The sequence below is a fragment of the Dasypus novemcinctus genome, chromosome 4 (assembly GCF_030445035.2).
Source record: "Dasypus novemcinctus isolate mDasNov1 chromosome 4, mDasNov1.1.hap2, whole genome shotgun sequence".
Taxonomy (NCBI): Eukaryota; Metazoa; Chordata; class Mammalia; order Cingulata; family Dasypodidae; genus Dasypus; species Dasypus novemcinctus.
In genome coordinates this window covers 97,266,126-97,284,842 of record NC_080676.1, presented here as the reverse complement: position 1 = coordinate 97,284,842, position 18,717 = coordinate 97,266,126, and the positions used below count along the sequence as shown (strand labels likewise).

Below are 18,717 nucleotides of genomic sequence, written 5' to 3'. Positions count from 1 at the left end.
AGGAGTTGTGACAACTCATCATAGGTGTTCAAGCAAATCTCCTTATTAAATTCAATGAGATGGCAAAAGTGATTAAAGATATTCAGCAGACACTGGGAGAGCACAAAGAATTTGGAAGCATACCTAGAAAAATAGGAGATCTTACAGCAATGAAAGACACAATAAATGCAATTAAAAATACACTGAGGGAAGCGGACTTGGCCCAATGGATAGGGCATCCGCCTACCACTTGGGAGGTCCATGGTTCAAACCCCCAGCCTCCTTGACACATGTGGAGCTGGCCCACTTGCAGTGCTGATGTGCAAAAGGAGTGCCCTGCCACACAAGGGTGTCCCCCCATAGGGAGCCCCACATGCAAGGAGCGCACCCCATAAGGAGAGCTGCCCAGTGTGAAAGAAATTTCAGCCTGCCCAAGAATGGTGCCTGCACACACAGAGAGCTGACACAACAAGATGACACAACAAAAAGAAATACAGATTCCTGGCCGCTGATAAGGATAGAAGCGATCAAAGAAGAGCACTCAGCGAATGGACACAGAGAGCAGACAACTGGGGGGAGGGGAAAAGGGAGAGAAATAAATAAAAATAAATAAATCTTTTAAAAAAATACACTTGGAAGCATAAAATAGCAGACTTGAAGAGGCAGAAGAAAGGATCAGTGAGATTGAGACAGGGCCTCCAAAAGCAAACATACAAAAGAACAGATTTTAAAAAAAGAATGGAAAAAATTGAATAGGATCTCAAAGAACTAAATGATGACAAGAGAGCTCAAATAATATGATAAATGAACTAAACTTAATAGACATAAAAAACATTGTTTCACAAAAGAGAAGGATGTCCAACCTTCTTAAGTTTTCATGGATCTTTTTCCAGGAAAAATCATATGTTGGGTCACAAAGCAGATCTCAATAAATTTAAAAGATTGAAATATGTGAAACACTTCTTCTGATCACAACAGAATGAAGCTAGAAATCAATAATTGATTTAAAAAATGGGAAAATTCATAAATACTCGGAGATTAAACAACACATTCAAATAATCAGTGGGCCAAAGAAGTAATTGTTAGAGAAATCAATAAATATCTTGAGACAAATAAAAATGGAACATTATAGTCAGAACCTATGAGCCCAAAAAGACAGTATTGGAAGGGAAATTTATAACTCTTGATGCTTACATTAAAAAGGAAGAAAGAGCTAAACTTAATGACCTAATTACACAGCTGGAGGAACTAGAAAAAGAACAGCAAACTGTTCCCAAAACAAGCAGAAGGAATGGAATAATAAAGATCAGAGCAGGAAAAAATGAAATTGAGAACAAAATAAAAATAGAATGACTTAAAAAACTGAAAGTTGGTACTGCAAGAAGATTTTAAAAATTGACAAACCCCTACCTTGACTGACAAAAGAAGAAAGAGAGTAGATGTAAATATAAATAAAATCAGAAATGAAAATGGAAACATGACCACTGAACCCTCAGAAATAAAAGACATCATAAGGGGATAATATGAACAATTATGCCAACAAACTAGACAATGTAGATGAAATGGAAAAATTCCTAGAAACATATGCACAACCTACATTGACCCAAGAAGAAATAGAAGTAAAGAGATTGAAATATCCATCAAATAATTCCCCAAAATGAAAAGCCAAGGACCATATGGCTTCACAGGGGAATTTATCACTCATTCAAAGAGATTTAAGTAAGTTTAATCTTACTCAAACTCTTCCAAAAAATTTGAATATGAAGGAGTGTTACTAAACTGATTCTATGAAGCCAATATCATCCTAATATCAAAGCCAAATAAAGATATTACAAAAAAAAAAAATTTCAGAACCGTTTCCCTAATGAATATGGTGCAAAAATCCTCAACAAAATACTCACTAATCAAATCCAACAAAACATTAAAAGAACTATTCATCATGATCAAGTAGGTTTTATAACAGTCAAGGGTGGTTTAATGCAAGAAAATCAATTAGCATAATATATCACATTAAAATATCAAAGAAAAAAAATCACATGATCATCTCAAGTGATACAGAAAAGGCATTTGACAATATTCAGCACCCCTTATTGATTAAAAAATACACTAAATGATAGGAATTGAAGGAAACATTCTCAACAAGATAAAGGGCATATATGAAAAACCCACAGCTAACATTATACTCAATGGTGAAAGGATGAAAACTTTCCCATTGAAATCAGGAACAAGACAAGGATGCCAACTGTCATCATTGTGGTTCAATATAATGTTAGAGGTTCTAGCTAGGGCAATTAGGTAAGAAAAATAAATACAACAAGTCCAAATTGAAAAGGGAGAAGTAAAACTTTTGCTATTCATAGATGATATGATCCAATAGTAATGAGTAATCTGAGGAAGAAGCCAGGGAAAAAAATCAACTTACAATAGGGACTAAAAGAATCAAATATATAGGAATAAATTCAATCAAAGACATAAAGCACTTGGATTCAGAAAATTACAATGCATTGTTAAAAGAAATCAAAGAAGACCCAAATAAATGAAAGAACATTCTGTGTTCATGGATTGGAAGACTAAATATTGTTAAAATGTCAGTTCTATCCAAACTGATATATACATTCAATGCAATCCAGATAAAAATACCAACAACCTTTTAAAAATAAATGGAAAACTTAATTATGAACTTTATTGAACAGGCATGGGGCCTGAAATAGCCAGAAACATCAAAAAAGGGAAGAACAAAGTTGGAGCACTCTCACTTCTGGACTTTAAATCATATTACCTAGTTTAAGTAGTAAAAACATGGTAGTGGCATAAAGATAGACACACAAACAAAGGGAACTAATTTGGTGGTTTGGAAAGAGACCTTCATATCCATGGTCAAGTGATTTTTGACAAGGGTCTCAAACCATCCAGCTGAGCCAACAGTCTATTCAACAAATCATACTGAGAGAATTGAAAAGAGGACTCCTATCTCAGACCTTATACAAAAATTAACTCAAAATGGATCAAAGACATAAATATAAAAGCTAGAACCATAAAACTCTAGGAAGAAAATGTAGGAAAACATCTACAAGATCTGGTGGTAGGTGGTGGATTCTTAAACCTTAATCAAAAGCATGGGCAACAAAAGAAAAAAGATGGATAAAGGGGACCTTTCAAACTTAAACACTTCTATGCTTCAAAGGAACTTGTCAAGAAGGTGAAAAGCAGTCCACTCAATGGGAGAAAATATTTGGAAACCACATATCCTATAAGGATTTGATTTCCATTCTACATAAAGAGATCATACAACTCAACAATTAAAGAACAAGCAACCCAATTTAAAAATGGGCCAAAAATTTAAATAGACATTTCTCCAAAGAAATACTACAAATAGTAAAAAAGCATATGAGAAAATGTCTAACATCACTAGCCATTAGGAAAATGCAAATCAAAACTGCAATGGGCTATCATCTCACACCTCATATAATGGCCATTTTAAAAAAATAAACAAAAACAGAAAACAAGTGCTGGACAGGATGTGGAGAAATAGGAACAGCCCTTCCCTGTTTTGCTGTTGGTTGGAATGTAGAATGGTGCAGCCTCTGTGAAAGATAGTTCTGTACTTCCTCAGGAAGCTAAATATAGAACCGCAGTAAGATCCAGCAATCTTTCTACAAGGAACATAGCCAGAAGTACTGAAAATAGTGATATGAACAAATATTTGCACCATTATGTTCATAGCAGCTTTATTCACAATTGTCAAAAGATGGAAACAACCCAAGTGTCCATCAGCCGATGAATGGATAAACAAAACAAAACAAATATATATATATATATATATGTATGTATCTATTTACACAATAGAATATTGTGCTGCTGTGAAAAATAATGAAACTGGCGTACATATAATAATGGATGAAACTTGAGGACACTGTACATTTTTTTTTAAAGATTTATTTATTTATTTCTCCCCCCTTACCCCCCACCACCCCGGCTGTCTGTTCTCAGTGTCTATTTGCTGCGTCTTCTTTGTCCGCTTTTGTTGTTGTCTGCGGCACAAGAATCTGTGTCTCTTTTTGTTGCATCATCTTGTTGTGTCAGCTCTCCATGTGTGCAGCACCATTCCTGGGCAAGCTGCACTTTCTTTCGCACCGGGCAGCTCTCCATACAGGGTACACTCCTTGCGTTTGGGGCCCCCTACACGGGGACACCCCTGCATGGTAGGGCACTCCTTGCACGCATCAGCACTGCGCATGGGCCAGCTGCACCCCGGGTCAAGGAGGCCCGGGGTTTGAACTGCAGACCTCCCACGTGGTAGACGGATACCCTAACCACTGGGCCAAGTCCACCGCCTAGGACATTGTACTGAGTGAAATAAGCCAGACAAAATAGACATATTATATGGTCTCACTAATATCAACTAGAGATGGAGTTAAAACCTAGAGTATACATTACTAGGAGATAGGATGAAGGCTGAGAAGGTGTACTAATTCTTAATGTTTATGTAATTTTTTAATTAGCTTGACTGAAAAAATATATAAAAATGGAGAGTGTTGATGGTAATACATTATAATAAGTATAACTAACATAGCTGGTTTATAAATGGATTGTAGCTGAAAAGGGTAGTCCTGGGTTGGTAAGAATATGGTGACACATGGGAATAATACAATTAATGTAAGTTATGAGCTATAGTTAGCAATATTGAAATATTCTTGCATCAATGTCAAAGAAGATACTCTATCTATGCTAAGGATCAATAATTGGGGTTATGGGATATTTTCTCTTCCAAACTAAGTAAAACATTCTAAAACTTACAATGTGATGACTGCAGAACTATGTGATGAAAGTGGGAGCCAGTGAGCATAACACATTGGATGATTGTCCAAGGCATGAGTCTGCATAATACAGTGAACCATGTGGTGGAATATGAACTATTGTTAACAGCACAAATATAAGAGTGTTCTCTCACGAACTATAACAAATGTACAATACTAATACATGGTGTTAATAATAGGGGTTATATGGAAAAATACACCAAATAAAAGCTATGGACCACAGCTAGTGCTAACAGTCTGATGATGTTCTTTTATAACCTGTAACAAATGTTCTACAACAGAGTAAGTTATTGGTGGAGGGGTGATGTATGGCAATTCTGTACATTATGCATGATTGTTTGTATGCTCACAACTTTTCTAATAAAAATATACATTAAATTAGAGAGTTATAAGTATGTCTGTAAAACAGAAATGTAACAAAACTTCACACTGGTGAGTGGGGCTAAACCCTGTATTGATTTGCAGGCCTCCGGGCTCAGAAACACCCACTGGCAGGTGGGACCTCAACTCCTGCAAGGTAATAGAAGCTAAAGTCCTGCACACAAGACAGGAAACAAAATCTCAAGTTTTAACAGCTCAGATTCCAAAGCCAAGCTGCTTTGTTTCCAACTCCAGCCCCACCACTGTAGCTGTGACCCTGGAAAAGAATGGAGGTGGTAATGATGACCTCATTGGCTTGTTGTGAAAATGAATTGAGTTGACACATGAATTGCACTCAGAAGAGTACTAGCCATACAGTAAGTGTGTTAGCACCCATGTCCTCTTTTTATTTAAAGATATAACTCCAGCAATGTTTCTCTCTCTTCCCATCAACTTTTTACAATCCTAACAGAATAAGTTACTCTTCCCATCTTAAATAAATCTCTTGAACTCAGTATCCCTGCCAGCTATTGCTCTACTTTTGCTCTCCTTTTCAGAAAAACACCTTGAAAAAGTTGCTATATTAATTGCTTCCAATTCAACTCTTTTTTAAAACCTACTACAAGCACATTTTCATCCTCACCACCCCAATAAAACTGCTTTTGTTGAGGTAACCAATGACTTCCTCATTGGTATATCCTACATCAATTTTCAGTTCTGATCTTACCTGATGATTGGGCAGCAGCATTTGATACTGTTGATATCTTTCTACCACTTGATAAGGTTTTTTTCCATCTAACTTCCAGGTTTCTAACCTCATTTGTTTTTTACTTCCTACTCTACTGGTTACTTCTTTTCTTTATCTTTTATTGGTTTTTCCATCTCCCAAACTACTTAATGCCATAGTGATACATAACTCATTTCTAGGTCATCTTCTCTTCCCTATTATGCTGTTTCCTTGGTTATCTCATCTAGCCTTGTGGTTTCAAATTCTATGTGTATTAGTCATCCCAAAGGAGTGCTGATGCAAAGTACCATAAATCTGTTGGTTTTTATAAAGGGTTTTATATGAGGTAAAAGCTTAGAGTTATAAGGCCCTAAAGAGTTGCACTCAAGGTTTCTACCTCACACACGGTCTGTGGCCACGTGTTGAAGCAAGATGGTGGATGACCTCTGTGAGGCTTCAGCCTTCTTCTGCTTAAGGCTCCATGGGCACAGCTTCTTCTGATCTTAGCTGTAGGCCGGAGGACTCATTTCTTTCCAAGCTGTCTAAACTGCTCTGATCTTTTCACAAGGTCAGCTGTAAACAATCAAGTGAATGGTTTATCTCTCCCTGGGGCTCCAGCATCAAAGTGTCCTTTTATATAATTAACAAAGGGTTAGTAAATGTTCATTTATATAACTAACAAAGGGCTTGGGGACTCAAACTGAGTCACCCTAATGACATGATCGAATCAAAATCCTAATCTTAATATAATTTAATCAAAGACATCTCGGCTGAATCTGACACAATCAAAGGGTATCACACACAAAGGAACAGACCAGTTTACAAACATAACAAAATATTTGTTTTTGGAATTCATAAATAATATCAAATTGCTACACCATGTACACACTGAAAATATCTCAATTTATTTTTTTCATTCTAGATCCTGTTCCCAATTCCACAGTCTTGCATCCAATTGCCTACTAAGCATTTCTGCTTAAATACCTAAAAGACATCTCCAACTCAATAAGTCAGAAATTGTTCTTCAAATCTTTCCCACAATCCCCACCCCAGTTACTTGATCTATTGCAGCTTTACCTTACAGGTGATAGCAATCCAATGTTTCAATTGCTTAAGTAACTCTAAAAGGGAAAAATAAATAAATTCAAAGAAAAAATGGGAAACTTTGCTCTTATTATTATTTTTTTACATGTGTTTCTCTAAAGGAGAGTCTTAGAAGTAGAATTGCCAGGTGAAAGGGTAAGTGTGTTTGTTTTCTCTTTTTTCCTTTTTTTTGAGATACCAGGGCTGGGGATTGAAACTGGGACCTTGTATGTGGAAAGCTGGTGCTCAACCACTAAGCCACGTCAGCTCCCCTGAGTTGGTTTTTCTTTGTTGTCTTGTTGTTTGTTTTTGTTTGTTTGTTTTTAGGAGTCACCAGGAACTGAACCTGGGACCTCCCTTGTGGGAAGCAGGTGTTCAATTCCTTGAGCCACATCTGTTCCCCCATTATTTTATCACATAACATAAACTCTATCAGCAAATTCTGTTGACCCTACATTCAAACTCTGACTGGAATCTGACTACTTTCAACCATATACACTGCTACCAGCCTGGTACACTTCACCTTTCACATTACTGGAATAGCTTCCTAACTCATCCACTTTTAGTCATTTCTCAATGTAGCATCAAGAGAGATCCATTTAAAACAAAAGGCAAGGCATGTTTTGCAATCCTCATCACACTTTCCTCCAGAGGTTTTCCATCTCAGAGTAAAACCAATGTTCTTACAATGGTCTGCAAGACCCACATGATCCACCTTGTATCAGTCTGCCAAAGGGTTCCTGATGCAAAGTACCAGAAATCTGATGGCTTTTATAAAGAGTATTTATTTAAGGAAAATTGTTACAGTTACAAGGCTACAAAAAGACTAACTCAAGCTTGCATTCTCACCAAATTCAGTTGCCATGTGCTGGAGCACGAGGGTCACTGATCTCTGCCTGGTCTCTCCTTCCCCTCAGGGTTTCCAGTCCTCTCTCTCCTGGCATAGGGCTCTTTTCTTTCTGGACCCTCTATATCAGTCTCAGATGTTCTGTTCTGTTCCCAAGATCAGCTGCACACTATCAGGTGAATGGCTCATCTCTCTCCGGGGCTTTGGCCGTTAGTGCCTTCTCCTTTCTGTCACACGGCAGAATCAAAAATGACAAAGTTCTCTCCTCTGTATGTCTTCTTCTGTCTGCTGTCTATGTGAGTGTCCATTTATATCAGACCTTCCAAGGAGGTGGGAACTCAACCTGAGTCAAGCCTTACTGATGCAGTCAAATGAAAAAAAAAGCCTGCAAAGCAATTGTAACAGGTAATCTAAGCAAGGTCCCTCAGATAAATGTGATATAATCAAAGGGTATCAAACCCAGAGGAATAAACTAGTTTACAAACATAATCTTTCTGGTTTGGGGATTCATAAATAATCTCAAACTACCACACACACCCACTTCTTATCTCTATGACCACATCTCCTTCCCAGCCACACTGGCCATCTTGCTCATCCTCACCTATGCCTGACACATTCTTGCCTTAAGGTCTATATGCAAGCTGTAGTCTGATGCTTTCCCAAGTTTCCCACTCACCTAATTATCTCCTGTCCTTCAAGTATTTTATCAAACCTCAAATTCTCAATGAAGTTTACCCTACCACTTCATATAACACCACAACTTGCCCCCAGCTCACAGTCACAGTATCTTTTTCTCTATTTTGTGTTTTTTAGTAACTGATTATGTTTTTCCATGGAGCATAACTTATTTATCACTATTATCTGGTTCTCCTCATAAGAATATAAGCTTCACCAAGGGCAGGAATGTAGGTTTACAGAAAAAATTGTGCAGAAAATACAGGCTTCCCATATAACCCTGCATTTATGTGGTAACTTCATTACAATTGTTGAAAGAATATTATTAAAATTAAACTATTAATTATAGTCTCTTTTTTACAGTAGGATTCACTGTGTTGTGCAGTCCTATTTTTTTTAATTTTATTCTGGTAAAATACATACAACCTAAAATTTCTCATTTTAATCACATTCAGATACCTAACTCAAATCTGCTCCTTACATTCACAATGTTCTACTACCATCACGGCCCTTCATTAACAAAGCATTGCCATCATCCCAAACAGAAACTCTGAGGTAATTAAGAATTAACTTCTCATTTTTACCCCACTTTAGCCCCTAGTAAGCTGTTTTCTAAATTCCAACTCTGAATTTGCAGTTTATACTACTTATTAATAAGTGAAATCATACAAAAATGGAATCCAGCTCTGAAAACCCAGATACAGCCCAGATTCCATAGGAAAAGACAGTCCTTCACAGGACGGCCCTCAATCAGATACACGGCAGGAACTTGCAGGCTCCTGTCACATTTCTGTCCAACTGGCTATAAATTTGGGGGTTCTCACTACCCCCTCAGGTTCTAAAATTCACTAGAATAACTCATAGAGATCAGGAAAGCATTAAATTTATGAATATAGTTTTAATTACAACTAAGATGAGCTAAGAGAAGAGGCATACAGGGTGAGGCCTGGGATGGTATCAAACACAAGCTTCCCTGTCCTCTATTCATGGAGTCATAATGTATCACCCTCACAGGACAGAGTTGTGTATTATCAAGCTCACTACAGCTTCAGTGCCCAAGAGTTTTTTTGGTATCTCATGATGTAGTTATAATTGGTGGAATCAATTTCCATATGGTTGAACTCAATCTTCAGTCCTTTTTCCTACCCATAGATTGAAGGTCAGGCAGGTCATGGCTCAAAGCCTAAACCCTGCCTCATCTCTTTATTATAAACTACTCAGGTCTGCTCTGGGGCCCACCTTAACTAACAAAAGACACCTCTATCATGGGGAATTCCAAAATTTAGAGAATGTTTCTCAGGCAGTGGAGAAAAAAAACAGCCAAATTTGTTCTTATACTACAAAAGTAATGGGTTTTAAGTAACAAACCTGAAGATGTGCATTCCCTAATATCTCCTTCTAGGACTGTGTTCTGAAATATGTTTCATACATGGAGCCAAAATGCATATATAAGATTGTTCATTGAAACACTGTTTATGATGGTGAAAAATCAGAAATAACAGTTATCCAGGATAAAACACTTCAGAGCCATTACACGGAATGAAATGGGTAAATGTATCATTATGGACAAATGTCATAAAAAATGGGGGAGTTGGAAACTCATACATAGAGGATGATTCCATTTATATAAAAAAAATTTGGAAACATACAAAATAATTTCCTATGTTCACATTTATAAGCATTTATTCTAGCAATGAAAGAACTTGTATCACTGATAAAGGCAGTGGTCTCCAGGGGTTCTGAGGGGAGGGAGATGGACGAACAGGTGTAACATGGGGGCATTTTTGGGACATTGGAATTGTTCTGCCTGACATTGCAATGATGATACAGGCCATTATACGTCTTGTCATATTCTATAAAATTGTGCAGGGCAAAGCATAAATAATAACACAAATTAAAGTCCATGGTTATTAGCAATGCTTCAATATGTATTCATCAATTGTAACAAATATACCACATTAATGAAAGATGTTGTTATTGTGGGAAAGTGTGGGAGAGGAAGGGAGTAGGGTATATGGGAATCCCCTATATTTTTAATTTAACATTTATGTAATCTAAACCTTCTTTAAAAACAAAAATATATTTAAGATTAATGGATTATAAAAAGTTCTAAAATGAATGTGGCAAAATATTAACATTTAATAACACTGAGTAGTACATACATGGGTATCTGTAACTTTATTCTCTATGCTTCTCTGCTCACGTGAAATACATAAGGTAAAAATAAACATGAAATAGTACAGTCTTGATTACATTAATTAGAGCATCTAATATAATGGGCATACAAAGATAACACTACTAAATGTTAAAATGTTCTTTCTTACTCTTTTTTAGCTGATTCACAAATTTCTCATCAAAATACATATTTACAAAATAAATTTGATGCCAGAAATCTTCAGATTACCAAAAGTTCTGAAAGTATTCAGTTCAATTATTGAATATGCACATTTGGTAAATATTAGATTTTTACTATAATAACGACAACAGTAGTTAAATTTGAATGCTTAACTACCCAAAAATATATATGGTTGTACTTAATTATGTAAAAATAAATGCATATAAAAGCACTGTAAATTTGGATCATTCTAATTTAAAATATATAAATATTTGTACACAAATATAACTTATTCTTTCTTAACATTGACACAATAGCAAACTCTAATCACAGATAGGATACTTTAAACATCTAAAATATAAGCTTTTAAGACACCACTTAATATTTTAGATGTAAAAATTGTATACAGTTAAATATGTGTTGGGAGACAAGTCACCAGAATATTTTCACATTATTGCATAATCCAGGTTTTCTGAGAAAATGGCACAGGTTATATGATAAATGAATGTCATACACGCCTTGGAAGTTAGATATAATGAATTGCTCCAGAGAGATGTAGAGACTTTCTCCCCAGAACCATTTGATTGCATTCCAGAGTACAGACATCCCTCTCTTATGTAGAGAACATTTGACTGCAATCCAGAGTGGTCTTGGCGCTCTCTCTTGCCAGGGTGGAGAAGCAGATGTGCCAGCTGCACTATATAAGATCTCTGACTCATAACTGCGGGGTTTTCTGTGGTGCAACCCCACTGTAAACACAGGTACATCTGGCTCTCACCATGTCATCTGTGGGTATTAGGGTTTGGGAATCAATATAAGGTGCAATTCTTGCTGCTGTTTAAGGTATAAGTATAAAATGGTCTGTTCCCTAATTCAGAGATTGTGTGCTTCCTATCAGAATATGAATATAGATGTAAATTTAACAATATGCAGTATACATTTGTTTAGGTCTATAAATTCTATACAGTGAAATCTATTTCACTGGTTAATTGAAGCAGATAGCATATAATCTACTATTATAGAAACATATTGTTTATAAAATTTAATATATTTAAGTATCTTATATTAATAAAATTGGTCATAACATGATATATTCTATGTTTTGGTTTATGACATTAAGTCTATTTGTAGGCCATTATAGTAAAAAAGTCAAAAAGATATAAAGGAGTCAAAGAAGTAGTCTCTGCTCTTAATGCTCCTAATATATTAAAAAGGATTAAGACCATGTGCATCCAAAAATGACTCCAATACAATCCAGACTAAGATTTAGTACAGAACAAATATATAATTCAAGTTCTATAAGCTCTCTTAAAATAGTGGAGATAAAAATCAATTGTGAGGTTAAATTAATATTTTATAGAGATATTGTCATCAGACATCATTGGATGTTTAGTAAGAATTGCAGCAACCTGGTGGGAGAAAAGGATGTTCCAGAGGTCCAGAGGTGTGTAAAAATAAACAAACAAAAACCTAGAGCAAACACAAGGAGATGAGAAAACGGCAGATGCATCAGATAAGCAGATTCCAAGGAGGCTACAGTTTATGCTTCCTGCAAAGGAGATGGAGGGAGGTTAAATTAGAAAAGAGGTAACAGTCATATTTAATATGAATATATTCAGGGTTACACAATTAAAAATGTAATTCAAATATTTATTGAATTCTCTTGAAGAACATTTGATTTAAAGCTTCTTAAAAGTAATTTCCCTTATCTCTCTCTCTCTCATTACCCACTTATACAAATATATCTTCCTTTTTTTCTCAACTCCCTAAACCCCCCTCTCTAAAGCAAGCATACATATGGGCTCTCTGCCTTGCTTCTCTCATTCAATTTATATATTAAAAAATAAAAAAAGTGTTCAGTTTCATTTTTATATTTTCCCCTATCCAATACCAGCTTTGTGTAAACTGAAAGAAAACCCAGGCTCATTGACACCCAGCAAACAAAACCCTTTGCTTTACAAGGTGGTGGAAGACAGGGATGACAATTTTACAATTTATAATATGCCTCTTAACCCTTCACACACAAAAAAATAATTATAAATTGAGCAGAAAATGAGCCATTGAAGATTTATGAGAAGTGCAGTGGTAAAATTAGACTTATACATTAGAAAGACAAATCCATTAATGCATAGGATGCATTAAGGCAGGGAGTGACAAGACATAATTGAACCCAGTGAGTTCTTAGAAAACCCACCGTGACGTACTAGAGCAATATATAGACAATGAAGTAGCCGGGAGGGCAGAAATACAGGCGATATTGTGGAAGTAGATCCACCAACTGGTTAGATGTTGGAGGCCAAGGACTTCCAAAACACAGCAGTTACAAACTTGGATAAATACGGAAATGAAATAGCCATTATCTAAAAGAAGAATCAGGAAATAATTTTGGAGTTAGGCCTTCAATCTAGATATCTAAAACTTGGTCTGAACTTGTGAGATTTTCTACACATGTCTTCATTTATGTGTGGTCATTATTTTGGCAATACTACACAATATTAACTATTTGACCTCTCAATACACTTTCCTCCTTTGACTCCGGAGACATTTGTCTGATATTTCTCCTACCTTCTCGTTTCAATCTGTTTTGCTGTGTTTTCTCTTCTAGCAAACCCTTAAATATGAGTGTAACTCACGAGTCTCTCCTAGACACTCTACACTTTCTCCCTTGGCAAACTAAGTTAATATACTAATAACCTACAGATCTCTATCTGGAAACCATATCACTTTATTTCAGAATTATATATACAAACTCCAAATTATTTTCCACACTTGCATATTTCAAAGGCCCTCAAACTCAATGTGACCAGTACTGAACTTAACACCACACAAATTAAAAATTTAAAAATAATTAAATTATTTTAATTTAATTAAAAAATAACTTGAAAAATAAATTTAAAACAATTAAAAAATAATTTAAAACATCCCACCACAACAAAATCTGCCCCCATGCCAGTGTTTGGTATCTTAATAATTGAAACTACTATCTACCAAGTTATACAAACAATAAATCTAGAAGTCCTCCTAGACACTCCTTTTCCCCATACTTACCATCTAAACATCACCAAGATCTATCAATTCCACCTGTACCAATTATTTCTCAGAGCATTTCATTTCCCCTTTTCCATTCCCACATATATTAGTCCAAGTCACCATCATTTCTCAAGTCTGCTCTATCTCGCAGATACCTTTCCAATCTTCATTTTTACATTGCATCCAGAAAGATATTTTTGAAATATAAATTGGATCATGTGACTCATCATTTTCAATATTTCATTGGCTTCCAGTTGAAAAACTAAGATTCAAGCCAAAACCTTTATCATCCTATGTAAGGTTTTGCCTTTCTAAATCCCATCTTTTATTCCAGACTATATATTATCCTGATACCTTCAACTACCACAAACAGTATACACAGTGTAACTCCTGAGCAGATACATACCTCACTACACTAGGACCTACACAAAATATGCCTTCTATTGATACAAAAACAATTCTGTTTTATTTCAGTTTTTTCTTTCTTTCATCCTAGGGGGTTTTTTTATGCAGCTCTTTCCACCTGGAAATACTCTCCATCTTTGCCGGAAGAGGCTCTAAATGAGCTCCCATCCTAGGTCAACACTATTCTGCTATATGTTTCCATACAGTCCTATACTTCAACTTTTGAAATACATTACACTTGTAATTTCTAGTTCAATGTCTGTTCACCATTATATCCACAGGGCTTGGCACAATGCTTCAAAAACAGTAGACTCACTGTTAACAGAGGGGAGCCGCAGTCGCCCTGGGCTCAAGAGATCCGCAGAGACCACCAAGGGGCAGTCGGCCAGGGCCCCCAGTGATGAGGAAGTCACCTGCAGCCCCAGCGCAGCCTGCTGGAAGCTGATCCAGCCAGCGGTGAGCGAGTTGCCCAGGGCTGTGCTCACCAACATCCTGTGCACCTTGGGCGGCCGCTGCAAGATCCTGCCCAAAAGCCCTGCGCTCAGCATGCACCTGGTGAAGAGCCACCACAGGTATTTCACAGGTTTCATATATACCTCTCTGAGGAGGAACCTAGTGGGCGTTCTAATGACTTACCAAACATAACTAGAGGCACCAGCAGAAAGCAACTTGTGAGAGCTGATGCCCAAGTGTCCTTCATTCGGGAAAACACACTTTGAAAATGCATACTGTAAAGAAGCATAAATGTAGTAAGAGCAGCAATTCATATGGTACTGAATGGAACTTGAAAAGGCATGTGGACAACTGTGGCAAGACCTTCCAGTGCACTGTGGCTGTCCTTGTGACAGCAGAACCACCATGCAGGCTCACATCTACGGAACTGGCCATGAAATCCCTGCTGAGCACAGGGATTGACCTAGTAAGAAAAGGAAAATGGAAAACTCCATGAACAATCAGAAGTTGTCAAAAAAAAAAAAAAAAAAAAGACCATCGAATCGTTCATCAATAAACTAACCCCTAAATCAGACACTCAAGAACTAGAAACTTTAGAAAAAAAGTCAATAGCTTCCTTTGAAGATTCTTGCAGCTCTAATTCTAGAAAACAAACTCTTACACCAGCTCCAAGGTATCCTCTGAAGTTGCTTCTACCAAAACCTGAAATGGCTTTGGTTAAACTGCCTGTCATGCAGTGTTCTACTATGCCTGTCTTTTTGCCTCCCCCAAGCCTATGGTCATCAGCATCAGTCATCAGGGCTCAGCCATGGGTGCCTTCCACTTACTTCCCTTGCCCATAGGAACCTTGAGCCTCCGCTTAGATTCAGAGTCTTGCTCTCTTCAGGAGAGCCTACCTCTCTCAAAGATTGTGAATCCCCTTGCTGTTGAGCCAATTAGTACATGTGTTCAAGTGAACTTGGGTGAAAGTCCACCTACTTCTTTATATATAGGGAACACATGTCAGAAGAATAGCATTTCTTCATTAATGTGCAGGCAGAGCTGCCTTACGCCTCAAAAAGCTTTATGCCTTCTGCACAGTGGGCTGCCCCAGATCCTCTATGTCGTCTTGTTCTCAAACTGATTTGATGTTTGGTTCTCAAGTTTTGCTTCCCATTAGTGTTCACACTCAAACATTGTTGCCCAGTTCCAAAGTAACTTCATCCATAGTTGCTCAGACTGATGTTTTTTCAGATGCTTGTTTCCAGTCAAGTGGGATCTCCAGAGAATTAATCCAGTGGAATGCCAAGTTCCACAGATGAATAGGTGATGAGTGGAGACATTTTTGAGAATGTCCATTCATCACACAGAGTTTCTACAGATACTATTATAAGCAGTGATTTGGTAGCAGAGACTGTAACTCATGGTTTGTTACCTTAGAATGACCCCAAGACATTAAATCAAGATATTGAGAAATCTACACCAATTATAAACTTCGGTGAACAGAATAGTTTGCTTCCTTCACTAAACATGACAGATAATCAGACCCAAACCCTAGATTTATTAAGCAATTTAGAAAACATCTTGTCAAGTAACCTGTAGGGTCAGACATTTATGAACTGCAGTCTTTTGTTTGACACAAACACTGGACCTGACACACAGCTCCCACCTGGCCCAACCCAAAATCCCAAAATAGATTTTGATATTGAAGAATTCTTTTTGGCCTTAAATATCCAAATGCAAACAGAAGAGCATGAAGTTAGCAATATGAATGCTAAACCAGTCTCGGAATCTCTGAACATAGAGACCCAAAATAACTTTTCACTTGCAGACCCCTCTGCTCAGTCCTATAGTTGTAATGGAAATGCTAACTTCTTGGGCCCTGAAATGTTTGATTAGCAGTCACAGACAGACTTAAACTTCTTTTTAGACAGTAGCCCTCAACTGCCTCAGGGCAGTGTTCTGAAACACTCCAGCTTTTTCATGAGCACTGATCCATCTGACACAGAAATGCAAACAGAAGAGATTTCCACTGCTAAAAACTTACCTGCTCTAGAAAGCAAAGTTCAGCTGAACAGTACAGAAACAAAGACCATGAATTCTGGTTTTGAAACCCTTGGCAGTTTGTATTTCATCAGCAATGAAACTTAAACAGCAAGGGCTGACTTCCTTCTAATTGATTTGGCCTGGAACACGATGGACTGTCAGTTCAGTTCTGTGGAAACTGAGATATGAGCAGAACTACAGTCTCCTACTTCTAAAAGTGAAGTCCACATGCAAGATGGTATTTATAGTTTTCTTCTGGATTTAGAAAATGGGGAACTGAGACAATACTAGTAACTATTGAATGTGGTTCATTATTCAATTGCTTAGATTTTTTGCAGTTCTCTGCCTTTTGTACTTGTAAATATGAAATTTGTATATAAATGTGATTGTATTACAAAGTATATGACGTTGATCTTAAGAAATTACTTATTGAATTAATTAATATTTGTCCTTGGCTCAAACTTATTCCTTTAATTCATATGCAATACATTTTTCTTTCTATATATCTGCTGACGTTAAAGAATAATAAAACACCAACCTGAAAGTTGTCTTTGGTTTTAATTTGTTTTCATATAATTTGGTTAATTGGTCAAAAGAAAAATAAACCATAAGTAACTTTGTACTAAAGAATTGCTCTGTTGTTTATCCAAGTCCATGGCATAAAAGGGAATACTGAGTGAGATCTGCCATATTTCATTATTTCCCCACATCCTGTTAAAATAGTTTGTGCTCCATTATGAATCAAGGAAAACTTGGCTACAAAGAGATTGATTAGCCAACAAGATCACTAGATCAGACTCTGACAGATAAAAGGCTACATTTCAGGACTGCTAAAGAAGGGTTTGAATAGTATATATCAAAACATTGTAGGTTCAAGTGTCACTAAATGGAGAAGGCAGGGATAAACATTTTTCAAGCAGCGTTAATAATCTTATAATTGCACTAGGTAGAGGGCTAAAGCAATTCAGTGATTCACCACACCCAATACTAATCTTTCGTTTCCAACTTTATTTACTCTGTTGAGGTAGAATATTAATTAAATCAATCCTATGGAGATATAGTCTCATTAAGTGTTAAAGCAAACACTTGAAGCAGTTTCAGAGAAATCCATATTAATATGAGGTTCATCTACAAAATTGCCTAAGTGCCTGAAGAATACATATTTCAGGTTTTGAAAAATATTGGGTTCTGACGTTTCAATTTATTCAAGTATTTTGTTTCATTTCCATAATCTGTTTTCAGTTTTCAAAATGGGAATGAGTTAAAATTAATTGCTCATTGCATGAACCTTAATAATTACAAAAATCTCACATGGTTGATAAAGCGCTCTCCATTTTAAGAGATGCTTGTTGTAAGAAAAACTGTTTCTAGTTTTATATATGAATGTCTCTTTGGTGAAGAAAGAGTCTCCTATACTTTTGGCTCATGAGTGTCAATGTAATAAAGCATTGTATTTTTCCATAATAAGATTCTATATGCTACTGACTTCTAATTATTCTCAATGCCCAAACAACCACAGTCAGAGGCCACATCCCATTGTCTTCAGGTCTATCATCACTTAGTTCTCCAGTCCAAGTAGTAAGTGAGAATTTCTAAAGTATTCACAAAATCTCTTCAAATATCTCCTGATGGTCATCTTCATCTCCTGCTTTCATTTTGGATCACTGAAGCTGCAGTCCTGCAAGCTACCTCCTGCTACCAGAGACTGGCTTCCTGGGGCTTCTACCATGTACACAATTCAAGCCTTGAAAATAATCCCTCCTTTCATTCCCAGTGCATCAGGACATATAATCAAGACAAAACATATTATCAGGGCATAACATTTTTTTTACTGGGAGAATAAAAGTACAACATATAAGCTTATATCTCTACATCTCCGCCTTGTGCAACCAGACATCAGGAAAGCCAGCTCAGACTCCACCAAAGTTATATTTCTACCTTCATGTCACAGCACAATTCTTCTTCCAATTCTTCTTTCCAG

The 18,717-nt window shown here is 36.6% G+C and overlaps 1 pseudogene; it reads left to right on the top strand.

The window, feature by feature from the left end:
• Positions 1–14,658: 14,658 nt before the first annotated feature.
• LOC101425354 (ATM interactor pseudogene) lies at positions 14,659–17,002 on the top strand (annotated as a pseudogene).
• The last annotated feature ends 1,715 nt before the right edge of the window (positions 17,003–18,717 follow it).